Here is a 22,586-nt window from a genome sequence, read left to right as displayed (position 1 = left end):
TAGTAAAAATAGAAAATTTTCCTCGTTTTCAGTTTGGTCCCAGATTCAGTTGTGTAAATTGACATTTAGTTACGTTTTTTTTCGGCAGGACGGCTACCTCAGGAGGATGTTTAGGTTTCTTTTCCTTGAGTTCAAATTCCTTTATACTCTGTCTTGTGTAAATGGTGGGAAGTTGAGCTATGAGCAATCTTAGGATTCTCTCTTGGAATGTCAATGGTCTGCGCACCAAACCAAGGGCAAATAGAATTTTACAGTACCTTCGCGATATTGATGCGCAGATCATTGTACTCCAGGAGACACATCTAATCGAGGAGGAGATGCTCGATTTGGTGAAAAGGAATAGGTGGATTGATTTTTCGGTATCCACTTCCCAGTCTTTAAATACGAGGGGTGTTTCTGTCTTGTTTAAAAAATCTATTAACACAAGAATCATAACACAGAAGGTCGATCCGGGAGGTAGATGAGCGATCATTTTGGTGGTCATTGGTGGGGTAAAACTAACACTGGCAGGCTTTTACGGTCCCAACCAGTACGATTCTGCTCCCTTAGAGTCTCTCTTCTCAAGTCTTTTGCACTTTCCAGATCCTATAATTCTTGCAGGGGACTTTAATATAGTGCTGGATCCAACACTAGATAAGATTCCGCGCAGTAGGCAGTTGACCCCGTCCAAAGCTAGAGCTTTTTTGCAGAGTTCCATGAAGCAATATGGGTACGTTGACATCTGGCGGGCAAGAGCAGGTACAAAACCAGGTTTTTCATTTCACAACTATAAGTATCACCATCAATCTAGAATCTAGAATCGATTACTTTCTGATGCGTCACGTTTTGGTTGATTCAGTTAAAGATATCTCCTATCTCCCTCCGCACCTTTCAGACCACTCTGCTGTTCTTTTGGAAATGGTCGGAGTTACTAAACCTCTCACTATCTCTTGGTCATTTGACAGATCTCTACTCTCTTGTCCCCAAGATGTCCTGTCTATTAGAGCTGACACTCTTTGGATCTTCAGACCCTTGGGTCGTTTGGGATGCATTTAAGTGTTGTCTTCGTGGAGTAATTAAAAACAAGGTTGTACATCGAAGGAGGCGATATGTGCAGGAGATATCATCCATTGAAGTTGCGCTTCTTGAAGTGCAAGCACAAATTAATGTCACTAGTAAAGATCTTACAGACATTTATCTTGCACTCCAAGAGAAATTGGCTTCCCTCAAAGCAGACTTAGCCTCCGTATTAAATGAACGAATCTTGCAAAAATGGGAAGCGAGTAAATTATCGCATTTTGAATACGGAGAAGGGGCTGGCAAGCTGTTGGCCTGGAAGGCTAAGTCTGACAGGGCGCGTTATATTATAAATGCTGTGACATCTGCCCAGGGTACTGTCTCCTCGGATTTAGAGATTAGAACCGCTTTTAAAAATTTCTTTCAGAACATCTATCAGGAGGACAAGAAAAATGCTGGCGCTGGCATAGTTGAGGAAAATCTTGGCATGGGGGCACCCATGGCAAAATGCTGACGCTAGCACATTGGAGATGATTCTGTGCATAAGGGAGGACAATTGTGGCATGTGGCGGGGCAACCCTAACAAAATGAATGGTCATGACATAACGGGTTACCAATAGCACATTTTGAAAAAAACTAAAAGCAAGGTCAACTCTTGGAGAGCATCTTATTTCATTGGCTTGGCACACCACAAAGAGCTTGAAAATGTAATTATTGCCTCTATAGAGTCTATGACTTTAGAGCAAATTTATGTGAAAACTTTCCTATTAAATGGACTATTTGACTATTTTTTTCTAAATCTTCTTGAGGGAGAACTACCCTCACACGCAGTTAGACTCACTCATTTTGCTCGCTCGCTACCATTCAGGGTAAGTATTCCCCATCACTTTCAAAAATCATGTCAGCCCTATACTTTTGGACGGATAAAAAACCCCCATTTGTTTTGTGTTTTTTTAAAAATAATAATCATACAGTTATTTTAAACTTCAGCGATGTTAATTCCATGTCATTAGAACTAGGGTTATGTCACAACACTTCCTGGGATAGATTCAGAGTGGTTCCATGGCTTCGTCACAAGAAAGTAAGGATGCTTCTGGAAAAGGCTTAGCATGCTCATATCAAAGGGTAAGGTAGCTCGGTAGGCCCGAAGCTTACAGCTGAGATGGATCTGTGGGCATCTTTCTTGTCACAGCCTTGGGTGAACCGACTCAGCCATTCATCTTCGTAAGGTTGTCAAAAGTTGAGCTGGATAATGACACGTGTTAGCGATCTCTGTGCATAGCTGAGACCGTTCTAGCCAATCAAGAGGTTTACAAATGCAAGTATTTATATTTTATTATTTACTACTCAAAGTGTTACTGAACAGAAGTAAGCGCGCTGCAAAAATATAACATATATTTAGTATGTATGGCATGCCAGTCATCAACGCTTTTAACCTCTAGTTTCATGCAACAAGCATCGCGGCACCTGCGCTTTACTTTGAACATTAAAAGTAAAGCGCGGGTGCCGCGATTATAGTAAAAGTAAAGAAATAGATGTTTTTTTCTATTTCTTTACTTTTGCTATGATCGCGGCACCCGCGCTTTACTTTTAATGTTCAAAGTAAAGTGCGGATACCGCGATTATAGCAAAAGTAAAGAAATGGATGTTTTTTTCAATTTCTTTACTTTTGCGAAAGTGAAAATGATCGCGATGGTGACAGACAGATGGTGACCGGCTGCGCGCCTGCATGCTCACGTGAATGCAAGCGCTAGGCCAGCCAGCAGTACTCTGAAAACTCATCTACTAAATGTCTCTCCGAGCACAGCGCATGCGCACTGACTCAGCGAGACCTAAAAAGGAAAAATACAGAAAAAAGGAGTAAAAGAAAGATAGGAAAAGATTGAGAAAGGGATGAAAATGAAACTACATGAGAGAGATCAAGAAGGCTGTAGAAGAAAGAGGCATGATGTGCAAAAACGACCAGGCAGATGTGAGCTTTGGCCACCACACTACTGGTGTAGTAAATCTTTGGGTCCCGGCATTTTTTTTTCTTTCTACAATAATGCACTATAAGGGATCAGGCTCTTACTTCTGGCACGTAAAATATACCAAATATGGTACCTAACGTGTGCACCCACACCCTTTAACAACTTGAAATCGTAAATGTTGTGTGTAGTACTGAAACACCTAAGCAACTCGATTTTCTCTTAGTGCAGTTCACTTTTCTTATGCTGTGGCAAATGGAGATTTTATGGCCAATATCGGTGGTAAGTTTTCCCCCTATAAATCCTTTTGTCTTACTGGAGTACCATTCCACTGAGTTATTTTGTGCTTTGTGGAGCTTTTCCAAACGTGTATCACCCAAAAAGTGCTTTCAAAAGTAAACTACTGTAGTTGTAGTAGATATTCAAACTTTCATATCTGGGTGGCTCAATTTGCATCGTTTTAGCAATTTGTTCTTGCATTTAAATCGAGCTTTATGCATCTGTCAAGGCACTTTTGATGGATGGGTAACACTCTTCTTCGTACAGTTTGGACAATGAGTTAGAGTTCACTGGGTACATGTGGATCTTGATTGGTCCTGTCTACCAACACATTGTAAGTAAAAATTATATCAAACTAACTCTGTTTGCCAATTAGAATGGCAAGGAGATAGTAATGTGTCACCACAGTGATGCTGCACCCCTCAAGCACCAAAACATTACCCAAAGGATCACACGCAATATCACGTGTAATCCAACTGACTGGTAGCATCCACATCAGCCACAAATCGGTTCACCAGTCATGGTACTGATCAGCTTTGGTCCCACTTTTCAAATGTAATTAAGATAAAGCGGAAAGACATGGCTTGGCAGCTCGGCTGGACTGTTCCCATGAGGCACAGGGTCAGACTGATTTGTATATAAGTGTGTCTGAACTGGGGTGGCGAAGTGAGCTAAAGAACGATGATGGATTCAACCCAGATCTGTGACTGGGGGTGAGTGTCTATGAAGTTTCAGCACTCCTTTTGTTTGCTTTGTTTGCCCTAAGTTGGCAAGGGATGCCCAGACGTGGGCCTCTTGCTCACTTTGCCACTGGATTCAAGCTAGTCTGGCTGATGAGAGGTGTTACCCCCAAACCGGTCCGAGGATGCTTGTTACCGGTCCAGGAAAGAAATGGCTTGGCAGTTCGGGCTGGACTGTTCACACGAGGCACAGGGTCAAGACTCATTTACATATAGCTGTTTCTGAACTGGGGTGGCGAAGTGAGCAAAAGAACGATGATGGATTCAACCCCGATCTCTGACTGGGAGTGAGTGTCTGAAAAGTTTCAGTACTCCGTCCATTATCTCCTTGTGTTTTATTAAGATAAAGCTGCCAGGAATCAGTTCACTTGGGGGCCTACCACTGAGCATGGTCCTTAGGGCTACAGTTCAGAGTTGTGTCACAGCCTACTGATGCAAAGACGACTTGAGTTTAGGCTTCCCGTCTCCAGATAGCTGAGCAAGAAAGACCGACTGCTAACACCTGGCTAACTTCAGCCCTACCTAATGCCAAAACCTCTGCCTGTAATAGCTGCCTTTTTATACAAAAATCACAAAAGTCACAACCATCCTATGCGATGTAATGGTTTTGTACTTTAATCTGGACATTTCTCTTGTGGTAATTCCTTTTGTCCACTTATCAATATACCTCTTCTGGACCCTGTTATGTCGTATGAGTTTTTGTGCATCTCCTTCTGAACGACATTATGTACAAAGGCAATTGCACTCGTTAACTGACATTTCCTACTGAAACCAATATAGACCATTAGATACTAATAAAAACCACAAATGACAATAGAAACGGTTGCAAGATGGAGTCAGAATCTCTAACAAGACTGCACCATTTCACCCATGAAACAGCTGGTCTGGTGTAGCTGTGGCTATTAATTACATTATGTGAGTGCTTTCATGGTGATCTATGTGAAGAAATGGAAAAATTAAAACTAAGAAACCGCATTGGAGGAAACCAACTCACGGAAAACCAATTTTAAGAAAAAGACAATTTTAAGGATATATAAATTAAATGGAAATTAAAGGATATTAAAATGAAAGCTCATTTTGAAGAAAAATCCACAATTATGTTAACCTTTGGTGGAATTTAGGGGTAGTAACATGTTTTTGGGTTCAGGGATCGGTGATGTTTACTGATTATAAGGGGATTTGTAGGGATCAGGAATGGGTGAAGTTAAGGGATGGTGAGGGGTTATCAGGGTTAGCACAAGTGAAGTTTTAGGGGAGGTGATGTTTTTTTTAGCATTCAGGGATGGGTGGAGTTTAGCGATGACAAGAGGTTTTTTTAGGAATCAGGAATGGGCAGAGGTTAGGGCTGGGGAGGGTTCTTTAGGTTCAGTAATAGAAGAGATTATGGGTTGCTTAGGGTTTTAGGGTTCAGTGTGGGTGGAGTTTAGGGGTGGTGAGGAATTTTAGGAGTTAGGGATTGGACAGGTGTATGGGTAAAAAGAGGTTTAGGGTTCAGGAATAGGTGGAGTTTAGGGTGGTGAAGGATTTTAAGGGTGGCTCATGGATAGGTCGAGTGTAGATGTATAAAGGTTCATAGATCAGTGGAATTTAGGTGTGGTGAGGGGTTTTAAGGTTTCAGGGATGGGAGGAGCTTGGGAGTAGAAAGGGTTTTTAATGTTCAGGAATGAGTGGATTGTTTTGGGAAGCAGGGAGGATTAGGGTTCATGGTTGAATGGAATTTAGGGGTCAGGCAAGGGTATAGTTTATTGTTTAAGGATGAGTGGGGTTTAGGGGTAAAAAGCGCTTTTAGGGTCCAGGGATGCGTAGACTTTAGGGACTAGGGATGGGTGTTATTTAGGCATGGAAAGGGATTTTTAGGGATCAGGGTTGATTGATGTTTTAAATGTGATGAGGGGCCAGTGAATTAAAAGCATCCAAAGTAATTATTTGACAATGCAAAATATAGAAATCCTAAATAATGTCCTCTGAAGTTAAGCACTGAAAGAAATACCTCTCGCCAATATTTTTTTTTAAAAAGTAAGACCTGCAACCCAATAAGTATGCAAAAGCCAATTTGGAGATAAAGAGATTCTATGATTTGGTTTCTATTGAATGGTAAATGTCATTCATCCTGACAATATCCATTAAACAGTAAGTGAAATGGTTTCTCAGGAATGGTATTTCATGAAATAGTTTTTCTTTGAAATCACAAACAACCCTTTCATTGAAGGTTGTGTCCAGGATTTATCAAAATATTGTAGTCAATTCATAGAAAAACGAAATAATAGAATATAAACTGTAATAAACCATTCATAGAAACATGGTTCGTGAGGAAAAAAAGGTTTTTAAGTACAAATCTTTGGTAAAACACCAGAACAAAGATTCTAAACCAATTGTATTGTACTTATAAACTGTGAAAAATCGAGAGAAAACTCATAGCCTCATATTGAATTGTAGGTCTGAAATAAACTAATTACAAGCAGCAGCCATGCTTCCTACAGTTCCCAAAAAGAGCAGGAATAGGAAGGCTGTGCAAACATTTCAAGCCTAAAAAATGGCAAAAAGAAAAGAATATTGTGAAAAAAATATAGGGTTGCTGTATTCGATTTTTATCTCTACCCCACCACTAAATAAAAAGCAAGAAACAGTGATGCTACTCCAGGGAGTACAGCAACATCAAAGAAATAAGGGAAGGAGCAATGGTTAGAGGTGTCAGGATGGAGTAACAACAAGGAACAATGATTCTCCCCTCTCCCAAAATGAAAAAAAAACCATGAGTGGTAAAAGGGAAAAAGAGGGAGCAATAAGGGAAAGATGATTGGACTGGAATGAGGAGATGACAGGTAAAAGAGGTGGACAATGTACAAAGTCAAAGACACAGGTAGGGTAAAAACAATGATAAGTGGAAAACAACTTTGTACAATTGTACAATTTCAATTTCAAGAAGATAACCCTCTCTAAATTGGATTAAAGAATGCAATTTATCTTATCAATTTTGATAAAAACAGGTGAAGTTACATCATTTTTTTAAATTGGTATTCCCTAAGTATGCTATTCTTACAAACCACACCCAAAGCTTCATAAATGCCCCTCTAGCTTCAAATGTCTCTCCATCTCCACAATATATTTGTAACTAAGGTACTCAGGAGGAGGCTGAGTAGTTGCCAAATCACTTGAAAGACTAAATGCTTTCCACATCCATTAGTCGACCTTTGCCCAAGGAAGAGCTTGGGCACCACACTCATATGAACCTACCACTATGTTCTACAGACACTGGAATAGTAACATGCATCTGCTTCAGCACTGATGGCAGACTTATCATCGTTCCTTGAGAGCAAAGACTGAAACATCCTGAGGTATGGATATACCTGATGGCCAGCATGGAAAGTACGGCATAGGATTGGATGTCCTCTTTTCTGAAAGGAGCAACCCAGCAATAAAGAGTTGTTTTTTCTGGTCCACCACAAGTGACCTGAACAGTAATGTACTGAAGGGGTTGACCATGTCTCCTTAATTTTTTAATACTCATTCAGTGAACTAATCAGCTGTAATTCCACTTTTATGGCAAGGGCAGTCACATATATATATATATCCAAACAAAACCCTGATCCAGAAGGAAGAGAGCGAGCACACGAGGAGTGCTGAGTTTTCAGGCACTTTTTATTTCATAGATCCTCCTCTGACCCGGCAACAAAGAGAGACGCGTATTCAGAAATATATATCACAGAGTATTCCAGAGAGTGCTATTTTGTGATATTGAACTTGGCACTGTTTACTGATCTATTATGTGTCTACTACGTTAAATTGCACTGCTATTACGTGGATGTCAGAGTACTCTCATTTTCTACACATTGATATTTTTGTAATATAGAGAACCAGATGCTGCACATTGTTTTATTATGTTAGCGTACTTTTGAAAGCACTGAGGATGTCCTGATGTCCGTAATGTGCTACAGCACTTTGATTTTGTTTTGTAGGATACCGTTTCTTTGTACTCTTCTAGTGTAACATATAATAATAATGACTTTTATGAAAAGTATATAATTTCAATCCTAAAGAAGCAGTCCTTTTCTACTGTGGGATAACACACAAGTTTGAGCACCAGGGATATGGTGGTTGAAAACTACATGAGAATGGGAGTAATGTAAGGTTTTATTTTGTTTTCCTGTAGCCCTGATGAAGTTGGTGGATGTACCATATTGATGAAACATGTGTTCGCTACAAAAAGTTATCAAGACTGTTGGATGCATATGGAGAACACAAAATGAGCCATTACGGACTATACTGAATATTTGGACTTTGAACTTTGACGCTCAGGGGACTTTATGATTAAAAACTGACATATTGTATCCCTTCAGTAGTATTTTGTGAATCCAATTCCTTCTCCCAACAATGGGTTCCCTTGATCTAAGTTAAGTTGTAGACTTTGTCCTATCTAAATTTGGGGTACTGTGTTAGAGCATTGCTCCCCTGGTTCAGCATCCATAGTTAGTCAATACCAGAGACAACAAAAAACCTAAACGTCTGCCAGGAAAACACTAGGTTGATTATATACCCAACAGTACAATCAGAAGTGGAAAGCTGATAAATTAAAGAAATTTGTAAGAGTAAATCAATGCACTTGTTAAAGATAATTCAGAGATGCTTCATGGCATAGTCACCGAAATAACTGGTGGATCGTTTAAACCAAGTATTTATTTTTAAAATACATTTTAAATCAACATTACTGTGAAAACAGAATGCAATGGTGAAACAAAGAGACAGTAATGGTAATTAGCAACAGGGGCACAGGCACATAAAATGATAAAGCAAATATATAGCAACACTAACGTCTATCGCACACTGCAATGAGTCAGTATTACTAAAATTTGTGGGTTAGTAATCAGGAACATGCAGAATATCTACTTGTGAGATGTGATAAATGCCCAATTTGTAATAGGTTCACGAGGGCCAGGATTAAACAGAATAACATTTTGATCATAAAGCAGCAAATCAACAAATACACCGAGTGTTGGGAGACATGCCTACACATAGATAACGAAGTATATCATACTGCCAGGGTAATATCTGAGAAGAACTGCACTCGATCGCCCCGGTCAATCTAGTCTATGTGCCATAAATGTATTTTAAGGGTTACAAAGTTGATACCATCAATTCTATGGCTAGCTGGTCGCAATCTCACTGCAGCATGTAGAATAAAAGACAGACATCAAAGGGACAACATTCTGAGCTCAATTTCATGACATATTGTATTTTACTGCAAACATAAGAAAAAAGTCTGAAAAGTACCCTTTATTATGACAAAACTAAAAGGGCGGTGTTACCATTTTTTCCCAAACTCTTGATTCTACACCCCAACTGGTGCACCACCCTCACCTCCCCAGGTCATCAGGCGATATCAGGTGGTTCTTCAGCAACATCCAGCAAAGTTACTTTTTCTAAAACGATAGGGCCAGATGTACTAAGCATTTTAATGTTTGCATCTGTCGTCGGAAGGCCTACCGCCCCTTGCCGCCTTGAGGGGCAAGTGGGAATTGGACCTTGAGAAACCGATCCCCGAGACTACCTGGACCACGCTGGTGCGGCGGGCCTGGAAGGGAACGCGCAATGCCCGGTTCCAGTTGGTTCAATTTTTCACGTTGCACAGGGCATATTTGACGCCGGTTAAAATATTGCAATTTTTTGGGGGTGCACACTCGCAATGCCCGCGGTGCGGAAGAGAGGGCGCTGATTTTCGGCACATGTTTTGGTCCTGCGTTCAGCTGGGGGATTATTGGGCAGAGGTCATGGATTGCCTAAATCAGGTGATGGACCGTGTTATTGACCCGGACCTGGGGGCCTGTTTACTGCTTTGGTTCCCGTACACCCGCCGGACGAAGGTCACTAGCAAGTTTTACGACTTAGGATTGATAATGGCCAAGAGGGAACTGACTATGCACTGGAAGTCCAGGACGGGGCCTAGCTTCTTGAGATGGAGGGCGGCCTTCGTGCGTTGGGCGGGGGCTGAGGGTGCGCTCCGGCTGCAATTAGCTCTTCGGCGGGATGACGAAAAGGCGTTGGCGACGGCCCGGGCGTGGGAGGCGCTGGTGGTGGAACTGCAGGGGCTGATGGCTAACAACGGGACAGAGGGGGACACATCTGGCGGGCAGGAGGAGGTGGTGAATGGGGAGTAGGAAGGGAGTAGTAGGGAGCGCTGGAAACGAGGGTGTGGCTAAGCGTGAGGGAAAGCCATGGTTCTCTAGTGGAGGGCGGGCACCCATGTCTGATTTATGGCAGGGAGGGGGCACATCAGAAGTGAGGCGAACGACAGGAGGCACACTGACATGGGGTGGGGAGGGAGGGGGGATGGCCTGTATGGGCTGGAAGCTCATTCTCCCGGCTATTGGCTGGTAACTCTGTATGTGTAAAACATTCTTTGCCCGTGGAGGAAGCGGGGTTTGTTTGTACTGAGCTGTTGCTATGAAAACAATAAAAAGTGTTTCAACAAAAAAAAAAAGCATTTTAATGTTTGCAAATATGCCATGTCAGAGTTTGCAGCTGTTAGAATGCCTTTTAATATATGAAAGAAAAGGGATACTGATTCAGTAACTATAAGGGGTGTGTTGTATGCATCCCTTCCAGATACCGAATCAGTATCTAATGTAGCCAAGTTTTCGGATTGAAATCTGGTTGCAAAACATTGATTACGGACCGACACCTCAATAGAAATGGTAACCCATTCGCAAAAGGGATCTTTTTCCCTTTGTGAATGTATAAGTAAGCTTGTTTCAGAGGAGGCAATGGTCTGTGGGACCACCTGCCTCCTCATACACAAACAAAAAAAAAATTAAACTTCTCTCTTCAAACACAGTCTTATTTCCTTAAAGGAAAATGGGCTACAATTAAACAATAGTTTGTGTTACAAAAAAGCAATCACAGACATGGTTGTAAGGAGATGCCTCTTTCTGCATGTTAAGTCCCTCATTTGTGGACTGATGCTGCTGATCTTTCGATTCTGAGAGGGCACGGAGGCTTGCTAACCAGACCCCAGGGCCAGTGTTCTAACCCTATTCCAAGTTGAGTTTAATTGGAAACACCAAATGGCCAGGACAGACTTACATAAAAGTCCCTAGTATAAGGTACCCAGGGCATGTAAGACAGAGTGTTCACTCAGGGCTGCAGCACTGGGTGTGCCACCCTGCATGTGGCAGAGACAAAATGGACCCAAGCCTGCCACTGCAGACTGGCAGGACAGAGTGTGACACTGCCAGTTCGACTTTGCCATTACACCTAATGGCAAAGCCACCACTTCCCTTAAGTAATATATGTAAGTGTCCCCTAAGAAAGGCCTATAGAGTCATATGGCAGGGCGCTATATATGATTAAGTAAGACATAGCATTTTCTATATGTCTTAGCAGCAACACTTCCAAATTGTTGTTTTGCTGTGGAAAGGTTAGGAGCCCCATTGGCTAACACAGAGGTACCAGCTGGCCCCCCAGCCCGGCTAACTTCTGAATGAGACCACCTTACAAAGTCAAGTAAAGGTAGCAAATTAATTGAAACATTAAACCTGAATTGATGCACAGGCCAGATTTAAAGGCACTTTAAAAGTTAAGCAACTTTTAGAAAGTTGCTACTCTGCACTCCAGCTAGTCCAGTAGCCTCACAAAGGCACTGACATGGATGGGTTTCTGACTGCCTGGAAGACATGTGAATGACTCCCAGTCCCGGGAACAAAGGCAGTTGCAGCTGAGCTAGGTTTCACCTCTTCTTCCAGGATAGCCACTCGGGTGTCTGGTCAAAAGGCAGGCTTCAAAGGTGAAGGTGCCTTTGAAGAGCCACATGTGACAACATCCCTGAGCAGGATGCCTTTTGTTCCTGAAGGCCATTCGGAGACAGAGCTAAGGGAGGTAAACCAGTGTCTAAACCAATTTTCCGGTGTGCCTGTAGCCCGCTGGTAGCCACACCTCTAGGGTGGGCTACCCTGGTCCAGATAACTGAGGAAGGGCTGTGCCACCTTGAAGGCAGCACAAGTGGGGCACTCTGGGATAGCCAGATGCCACACACTACAGGAACACTCGTCACTAGAGAGAAGGGGACCCAGTAGCCCATTGGCTAGTGACTGTATGGTTCACTCAGGGGACTTTCCTGTGATAAGTAGGGCACCCCTGGCACCCTGCCTCTCAGTTCACATTGGAGAAGAAGACTGTTCTGCTTCCATTGGACTGCACAAAGACAGGCTGTACCATCAAGAGGACTGCACTGCTGCACTTTTGGGCTAGCGAGACTGGGACTGTGCCTGCAGATCCTGACCCCGGGAAAAGTCAATTTCCTAACTTCACCAAGAGCAGTGACTACAAGGATCAGTCTGCTGATCTCCTGGAACCAGTTCAGGGACAACAAGAGCTGAAAGAGCCCAAATGGACAAGTTGGTGGCCACCGCAGACGTTTTGCTGCTTCCAGTTGCTGGGCACAACAAAGGACAAATACAAAATAGCCCAAACCTGCATCTTTAAAACCAGGACTGCTGTCCAAGTTCAGATTCTGTGTACTCAAGGGATACCAGCCCCCACCAAAGAGTTTGCAACCAACTACGGTGCAACGTGATCAGTAGTGCAGCATCGGTTGTCTGACTACATCAAAGTAGAGGACTTTTAGGTACCCATATCTCTGTGGCCAAAGCCGCCCCACATCCCTTGTGGACTGAGGCACTACCACTGAGACACCCCCCATTGACCGCACAACCATCAGAGCATCATTTTGATGAACTTTGCCTGCATCCCTCAGCATCTGGACCATTCCATTGACTTCTATGGCGGCTGTCCTGTAAAGTTTGGAACTTGATGTACAAACACTCTGGTACCCATGGAACTGTCCAAAGTATCCTTTCTGGTCCCCTAGACCTTATCTCTGCTGGATTTGGTCGCCCAAGTCTAGACGGAGTACTCGCACTAACTTTTCCAAACGTTTCAAAAGTTTTCAAACGTTATGTTTGCCAATGCTTGTTTGCGGTTGCAATTAAAAGTGATAAAACGTTCTAAAATCTGTATCTCAGGATCCATCCAGTCGATTTTAAAGATCAAGGTCTTTAAAAATTCATGAAAAATACGCTCTGTTTTTATAAATTGTTGTTGTGTCTTTTTATTGGTGTGTTTCACACTAAATTCCGTTGCCAAACCTTACTGCTCACAGCCACAGCTACCGAAGTTTGAGCTTGGGTTAGGTAAACAATACTGACTGGACCCAAGACGGTAACTGCGGGTGTAGCCCATGATAAGGCCTCACAGTCCTATCATACAGTACTTCCAGATCCTTACAATGGTGGTCTGCGGACCCCAGGAGGCCACTATCCCTGTGATGGCTTCCAATCATAGCGAGTCACACTTTGCAATCTACCTCTTATTATGCATGAGGTAGGTCAGATTCTGAACCAGTACAATGCAGATTTCTAAGACCCGCCCTACTAGGACACAGGTCAGTTCTTAAAATATTTTCCTTGTCACAAAAAATATTGGCTGCAGTTTGCGAATATCTGGCCCATAGTGTTCAACAGCGGTGACTTTTTTTGTTTTTCATATTCATGAGGAAACAGAAAAATCTGTTAAGTTTGATGCGCTTTATGGTTTTGCAACAGTAGAAAATGGGCCTCCTCTTCATGGTCCTCTAGCAGGGCCTTTTATGTCTTTTTTCTCACCGGAACAGGGGTAGCAGTTGATCAATGAGGCAAGTACCATAAGTTTCATTTTTTAGGATTTTAAAATGCCCTGGTGTAAGTATTGTGTAGGAGGTAATTCATTTAGCCAGAAGACTCAGACAAGCGTAAACCTTTTTGGTTCAAAATCAAAGCTGAAAATTTGATGTTGACTGATGCACAGGTATCATAAGTTTTCAAGGCAATTATGGAGCAGATCTGTGATGATATCTATCGATCACGGCAGAGGACGGGGCAGATTTCATGTAACAAAATACTTGATAACTGTTGCAAGCTTTAACATGGCCAAAAACAATCCACCCTTAACAATGTTTTTACATAGTAGATATATCAAGCCTACTGCCTATGTCATAACTTGCCACAATAAACAGATCAGACCTATGGCATCTCAAATAGCCTTTCCTACTTAACTAATCAAGCCAATTGTTATCATTTGCTTGCCGCCATAACCAACTCAGGCCTACTGTATTGAGTCCACGCTTTTCCACAAGGCAACTATAACACATACAGTCATGCAGTTTCAAAAGTATACACAATGACAGTTGGAAAAACAAAATACTCTCTCTCCTAAGAGAGTCTAACAAGGATTCTCACCGAGTGGTTAGATGGTAATCATCCCCAATATCCATGCCTACTTTGGTAATCTGTGAGATTCCATGTAGCAAAATAGTTATCTGTAGGCTTTAATGCTAAATAAAGACGACCCACCCCTAAATGCCTATTTATTTTAACATATGCTTATCACAATCTGTATTTCAGGCCTACTGCCTTTATCATAACTTTTCATAACAAACCATCAGGCCTATAAAATTTATCACTGGCTTGTCCCCATAACCAACTCAGACCAACTATGTTTGGCATAAGCGTTCCCACAAGTTAACCAAGAGTTATACTGTAATAAAATAACAAACATGTACACAATTACAGTTGTTGAAATCCCACCTAATAGAACCTAATAAGGATTACAACAGCGCACATCTTCTATCCTCATGGTTTGTTTCGGTAGATTACCAACCAGCTCTTGCCTTCTACAGTAATCTGCGAGATTCTGTGTTACAAAAAATACCTACCTACAGACTTCTGAACAGAGTATGAGCATCCATCCCTAAATGCCCACTGCCTTTCAAATATGCTTTTCACAGTTAGTAAGTCAGGCCTTCTTGCTTTGTCATAACCTTTCATTATAAACTGATCACGTCTAAGGAATCCTATATAACTTTTCTCAGTGAACCGATAAGGCTTTACCATCAGCTTGAAACTATAACCATCACAGGCACACTAAGTGTGCTATAAAGTCATAAACAAAATATATACAATTAGAAAATAACACATACATACAAAATGACAGTTGGCAAAACAATATACAACCAATGTCAATAGGGCCTAACAAGAATCATTACAATCTCCTACTCCCAGGGTTTATTAGAGTGGGTGATCAACAACAAAAGCCTTGCCTACTCAGGTAATTTGAGACATTACATATAACAAAATACCTTAAGTACAGTCTCTAACTTAGTGTGATGACAATCCCTTATTAAAGCAAAAACCAAAGGAAATGATGGACGGAGTGTTGAACATTGCAAGCACTCACCCCCAGTCAACTGATCTGGGTTTAATCCATCACCGTTCTTTAGCCCACTCTGCCACCCCAGTTCAGACATGGCCATATGCAAATCAGTCTGAACCTGTGCCTCATGGGAACAGTCCAGCCCGAACTGCCAAGCCATGTCTTCCCTGGACCGGAAACAAGCTTCCTAGGACCGGTTTCTGGCATTTCAGCCGTCTTCAGCCAGGCTTGCTTGAATCCAGTGGCAAAGTGAGCAAGGGACTCACGTCTGAGCATAGTCTGCCAACTTATGGCGAACAAAGCAAAAACCAAAGGAAATGATGGACGGAGTGTTGAACATTGCAAGCACTCACCCCCAGTCAACTGATCTGGGTTTAATCCATCACCGTTCTTTAGCCCACTCTGCCACCCCAGTTCAGACATGGCCATATGCAAATCAGTCTGACCCTGTGCCTCATGGGAACAGTCCAGCCCGAACTGCCAAGCCATGTCTTCCCTGGACTGGAAACAAGCTTCCTAGGACCGGTTTCTGGCATTTCAGCCGTCTTCAGCCAGGCTTGCTTGAATCCAGTGGCAAAGTGAGCAAGGGACTCACGTCTGAGCATACCCTGCCAACTTATGGTGAACAAAGCAAAAACCAAAGGATGGATTAAACCCAGATCAGTTGACTGGGGGTGAGTGCTTGCAATGTTCAACACTCCGTCCATCATTTCCTTTGGTTTTTGCCTAATCCCTTATTAAAAGCGTTTTGTCTTCAACAAAAAAAAAGCTAGGCCTACTGCCTTTGTCATAACGTTTCATAATAAACAGACCAGGTGTATGTCATCTGAAATAACTTTTCCCAGCACACCTATCAGACCGATAAATGTTATTGTTGACTTGTCACTATAATCAACTCAGGGCTACTCCACTGAGCATAGGTTTTCACACAAGGCAAACATCAGGCATACAGTCATAAAAATGATAATGTATACAAAATACTATCGCTCCTGAGACGACCAAACAAGGATTTTCATAGGCAGATCTTTTATACCCAGTTTTGCAGAGGGGGTAACCAACACCTAAACTCTTGCCTACTATAGTAATCTGTGAGATGCCATGCGCAAAATATCCTTCTAGAGGCTTTAGTACAGAATAATAACAATCCAACCTTCAATGCCAACTAACTTTAACATATGCTTTTCACCAAAAATATGTCAGGCCTTCCACCTTTATCGTAACCTTTCATAACAAACAATCCAGCCAATAACCATTATCATTGACTTCTCACTATAATCAGCTCAGGCCTTCTGTTCATAAGCTTTCCCCAAAAGACAGCCACTGGCTACATAGTCATTAAAAGTATACAAAATTATGAATGGCTAAGCAAAATATTTCCTCTTCTAAGAAGATCTAACAAGGTTTGCCACAAAGCAAATCTTCCATACCCACAGTTCGCCACAGAGGGTAACCAATACCAAAACCTTTGCCTAATACAGTAATTACATAATCCTTTTCTGAAGGATTTCATACAGAGTAATAACAATTGACCCTTTAATGGATCAATGTTAACCCAATAAAGAAGTCCGTCTTACTGGCTTTATCGTAGCATTTCTTAATAAACAGATATGCCCTATAGCCAAGATCAATGGCTTGCCACCATAACCAACTCAGTCCTGCTGTAATGAGTATAAGGTTTGCCACAAGCCAAAGAGTGCATTACAAGCATTCTTTTCAGTGGAAGCACACAACCATGCTCTAGTAAAATCTGTACTCAGGAAAACCAACATCTATGTGGAGCCTTAGCCCCTCGCTTACCAGTATTCTGAAACCTCTTTTCTGTTGATCGCATAGGGTCAAGTAATAGCTGTGCTGTCAGGCCAGGACAAAAAATGAAGGTTTTTGAGATTCATGTATGTATCAATTTTAAGAAGAAGCAGATGAATTGCAGTATTCATGTGTCGTGATGATCCTGACCATACAGGAATGTGGGGGGTATACAGGTTAATGCACTGCCTCCATAACTGTGACTATTTCTAATGGTACTTCGATCTGATGCATGCATTTCATTTTTTACATCACACCAATGCTTCACGAATTTGCTACACTAAAAAAGCATCTGGTCACCCATAACTTGGAGTAGCTAGGAACTATCTCATTACATCACTGAGAATAGCGGAAACGGTATACTTTACAAACAGATTTACAATGGTGAAATCTATTTTCAGAACGTTTTGGAATGGAAATGAAGAGATTTTCAACACAAGAGAAAGCCTACAAAGATGGCAGTGCTCTCACTGGACCATAGAATGAATTAGACCAAAAAAACCAGACATAGTGGCCCTTGAAAGCCTCCCGTATTTCGAAATACAAGAAGGCCTCCTGGTTTTGCCCAAGGGTGTTTTCATAGGACCATTCGTCTTAGAGGACCACCAATCCACAAGTACCAAAGAACAGATCACATCTTGTGTATATTATCTACCTCCTACTTCTGTTTTGGTGACTTGAGTATGGGCCAGACACGGTTGTGCCACACTAGTGATCTGGAGGATCCCTTCTCTATAGATTGTTCATACAAAGTGCATATGTCTGATATATATTGTAGGAAATGTGCCTTTTTTCCAGGCTCACCCTGATTTTTCTTTTGCATTTTTGCTGAGCCCTATATTTGCTGCCTATACAACTTTTTTCAATTTACCCCTGCTAACCAGTGGCAAAGCGCTTGTGCATCTCCCTTCAGCATGGTAGAATTGGTATACTCATGACTGGCATATTTAGCACACCTCTAAGTCCCTAGTATATGCCACAAGTATCCTGGCTGTGCAGGCTTTAACTGGAAACTCCACTTGTCAAAATATTGTCAGTCAGCCCGAAGTAGGTATTATTGCCCATAAGGCATGCTGCATGGTATTTTAAAGTAGGACATATAAAAGTTTACTATTAAACATGTCATTACAGTGAAAAAGCCCTAAAAGCTATTTTTAGTGTAGCAGGGTTGGCTATACCATAAAAAAGCATTGGAATACAGTATTAATACAAAGAGAGGAATCGAAAGCAGCCGGGTCATAGAAGACTGCACCACCAGAACTAGTCACTAGCAATATGCAATATTGGCCTCCTCAAAAGATCTGCTGCTTGTAGATCACAAATATACTCTTGACAATTGGTTTGAATGAGAGGCAATATAAAAGCAAATGTAATCAAATATAAAGTGATGCATCAACAAAAAACATTTCGCTTATCGTGCTGGCCCTAGGACGTCGACTACGGACACGGCTCCTATTTCTTCCGATGCGGCTAATGCCGTCATCAAATAAAACCATCAGTATACATACCTGCTGACCTTTGCTCTACCTTGAGCTACATCATTGTGCATTAGATTTCGCTTTCAGTCATCCTCTGACTTACACGCCAGAAGACACGCTGTGTGTTTACATTATCTTGCCCTGAAGAAGCCCATGTTTGGGCGAAACGCTTTGGCTGGCTGTTTTTAAATGAAGTGCAACAGAGAATACAGTATTATGTTTATTTTTGGACTTTAAAATTATTTATTACTTTACTGGTAAAGTCGGATTTGCCATAAATATTCTGGAAAGATGACTTTTAAAAAGTTACCTTTGCTCTGCTCTAAAGTGCCTGGAAGCTAAATCTGCATTTTCTTTTCTCACTGTTTTCTCACTTCTGCCAGCCAGCAATTAGCATTTCAATAGGCATGAATCAGGTATGAACTTGCTTCCAGGACAAAAGGACTTGGGTGTGGAGAGGTGTTGTGCCTTTAACAAGATGGCCTGTAGGCTGCGCCCAATGATTTGATTAAATAAAGAGGCTACCCTGTCACAAGTTATTGTATTCCCCCAGCCAGACAAGCCTCCATAAAAGGGGGCCTCTTGTTGACATCACGTAATTTCTTGAAGGGTCCATTGAAGGCACCCCATACAATTTGGTCAGTGTTTATATCCAACCAGCCACACAGTCCACACTGCGGACGCTTATGGAGTTAATCAGCGCCCTTCCATATAGGGTGACGATTGTGAGGGGGCGACTTTAATGACATCGTAGGTGACTGGGACTGGTGCAGGTCGACAGGTGGACCACTGAGACAGGGGAGGGAGTTGGCAAACTGGATGGCAGAGGCTCAGTGATTTCTGACATGTCTGGAATCCCGATTACCTGTACCTTCCAACCCCTTGCACCCCACAGGGTCGCAGATCCTCCATTGAGGGGTCTCAGACCATGTACCGGTGACACTCCACTTTGGTACACGAGCCAGTGGAGAACGCTCAATGTGGAGACTCAATGAATGGCTTCTTACTGGCAAACACTTTACTGACCATCTGGCAGAGGAGTTGAAAGTATTCCTAAACCTTAACAAAGGCACTGTGGTCTCACCGGGACGCTGTGGAGGGCGTGCAAGGCCACAAAGAGAGTGATCATCCACTTCTGAGCCAGGGAGAATGATCACGAGCAAGTAGCTAAAATTACTGATCTGGAGACCTGCGTCCTGGAGGGGGGGGGGGGGGGCGGGAGAGGGAGAACCCGAATAGTCGTATGGATTAATATACTGTCAGTTGGAGGTTGACAGGTCATCCATAAGACAATTATGCCTAGAGTAAGCCCGCAAATGATGGATGGCACTGGTGCACAGGGTGTATGAGTGGGGGAACAAGTCCAGTTAACTACTACACTGGCTGGCCACCAAGGAGGCCAAGTCTAGGGTGGTCCCTTGCATGCTTAATGGGCCTGGGGGGGTAGTAGAGGATCCTCAAGGGAATTCAAAGGCCTTCGCCCAATACTATGAACAGATTGAGGTGGAACGGGTACGTCCAGAGTGTGAGTCCGCCGCGCCTCTATGCGTGTAGTTACCACTGTCCTGCTTGACCATGGTGGAAAACGTGGCCTTGGAACACACATCTACGCTCAAGGAGGTGGTGATGCTCTTTCGGATCATAACTCTAGGAGGACACAAGGCCCAGATGGATTCCCAGTGGAATACAACCGGTGTCTCCGCCCGTAGATTCTACCCCCTATTCTTGACCTATTCAGGGAGGCAATCGAGATGGGCCACTTCCCCCTGGCCACCCTAGTTGATCTGACCAAGCAGGGCGACCATCACTGCACTGCGCCTCATATAGGTCCATTTCCCTCATAAATACCGAGGATAAACTCTACGCTAAACTCTTGACAAACGCCTGATGCAGGTGATACACCAGTTGGTCCACCCGAACCAATGTGGATTTACACAGCACTGTTTGAAGGGTGCACTTGGCACTGGTCTGAGTTAAGTCTCCTGGGGGGTCCACAGCTATGCTGTCAATTGACTTTGAAAAGGCATTTGTGTCGGTGCACTGAGCCTTCCTTGATGAAACTCTCCTCAGAATGGAGTTTGACTCCACATTTACGTCCAGGTCCACTATGCTTCCTTGTGAGTCCAAGTACGCATAAACGGCGTTCTGTTTCACAAGTTTCCATGCAATATGATCCCTCCAGCTAGTCCAAACTTTTGAGCCAACAGCACTTCACATGCCAGGACCTTTAAGCCTATACCTATAAAATAAATCAAAAGTACAAGCCCTAAAATGCAAAATGCAGTTGGATAAGAAGCCAAAGCTAGATGAAGGTGTCACACATGACATGGGGCAACTTGCAAGCAATGAGGGTATCAGCCCCAAAATGAAACAACTTTGCAATGTGTCTAGCATGGCGTTTCTTTCACATCTACACTTTTAATATAGTTGAAATTCTGATTTATTTTCAATGTCAGCTGCTGCACTTCCATGTTTTAATTAACAACAAACGAAATAAATCAAAGTTGACTACAAATACGGCACCATGGGGGAGCCAGCAGCTAATTAAAATAAGTTAGTGATCTTAGACACCTCATGTAACCGAATTGCCAAGTTCTTTCATGCTGCTAAGACTTGACGGCTGCAGATGAACACCCATCGACAGGCAAGAGTCAAGCTAAGGAGATCAGGTCACCCTTTGGGCTCAGATGATCAGTGCCCGTGCTGTCCAGGAGGAGTGAAGTGCAGTGGCTTCCGGCACCTACACTGTCATCTCCTAGCTGTGCAGTGGTGTAGAGGGAGGAGGCGGTGAGCCTGGTCATGAAAACGTTTTTTAAAAAAAGTTTCTTTCATAGCATTTAGTTGAAGAGCGTATGTGCCATGTGCAGACATAAAGAGACATATTAAAATGACTCTTGTGTTTACACCAACATCATTCAAAGTGACATACAGAGATACACAAGGAAGACAGCTCAGGTATGAGCCATGGTTGTGGAAGCTTATATGTAGTCTTGAAAGCTTCCAGTGGACCATAGAAGTCTATTGCAGAACACAGTGAAATGGACAGAAGACAGGAAGCGTCATCTAAGGGGACCCCAGAGAAACCACTAAGCATTGGTAACAGATGGGTAGCCGGTGAAGCTAACTGGGCCAGAGAGACATTCCCAAGATTTCTGCAGAAAACAGCAGCAGAAATGGAGTGTGAAATAATGCGAGACTGGGGAACACAAAGCGTAGTATGGATACTGAAACGATCAGAAGGGGATAGTAGAAAAAAGAAGATGAAGACGCTTTAGAAGTATTAGAGGTAGGGAAGTGTCAGGAAGACATAGCTGCACAGTTTAGAGTTCATAAAAAAAGAGAAAGGATGGCCGGGGTGGGGGCGTGGGGGCTCAATAAACAATTATGAGAACCTATTGAACTGGAGAAGTGGAGAAAATGAAATGGAATTCGAAAGATGAGGCACATAGGAACAATAGACTAATTAGCATGACTCCATTAAGGGCGTAGAGAAGACCAACACCACCGCCAGGTCGATCAATATAAGGAGAATGTGAGATGGAAAAAACTCAAGTACTCTGTCCAGCTGCCACTGTATTGTCAATTGATTAAAGCCAGGTTTCAGAGATGCACAAATACTGAAGATGTGATAACAAATTGGTGTCCAGGGTAGTTATGTGCTAGGACATGGCTCTCCACCAATTAGAAAAGAAAAGCAGAGTCAATCAGAGTCAGTAATCATAGTCGAGGAGTGTTGTAGAATGATGCAACTGTCCAGTATGGCATGATTGGGATTAAAATGTGTCCCGGAACAATTACTAAATACCTAGCCATAAAATATGGAGTATTGAGAAACAGAAATGACAGACGGGGTCACTTGATCCAACCTGGAGATCCAGAAACCCTTGTCTCCCTCATCTAGGATGCCTGGGAGAGGATACCTATGACAGAAGAAATAGGATAAGGTTAGCCCTCACACCAGCGCACACCGTTTCCGGGCTGCCTCTACCCGTGGAAACATGCACCAACAACGAAAACCATAAGGCAGACTGGAGGTCGATTCACAGCATCTGTAAGACTGGCTTTTACAGAGGAGATGGGTC

General features: G+C 42.7%; 1 protein-coding gene across 14 annotated transcripts in view; it reads right to left on the bottom strand.

Annotated features, from left to right (window-relative positions):
- The window catches only part of KIAA1217 (KIAA1217 ortholog), a 1,240,780-nt gene that overhangs the window by 362,594 nt on the left and 855,600 nt on the right, over positions 1–22,586 (bottom strand). The gene's annotated exons all lie outside the window — the stretch shown is intronic.

The sequence above is a fragment of the Triturus cristatus genome, chromosome 10, assembly GCF_964204655.1.
Source record: "Triturus cristatus chromosome 10, aTriCri1.1, whole genome shotgun sequence".
Taxonomy (NCBI): domain Eukaryota; kingdom Metazoa; phylum Chordata; class Amphibia; order Caudata; family Salamandridae; genus Triturus; species Triturus cristatus.
This window is presented reverse-complemented; position numbering and strand designations above follow the sequence as displayed.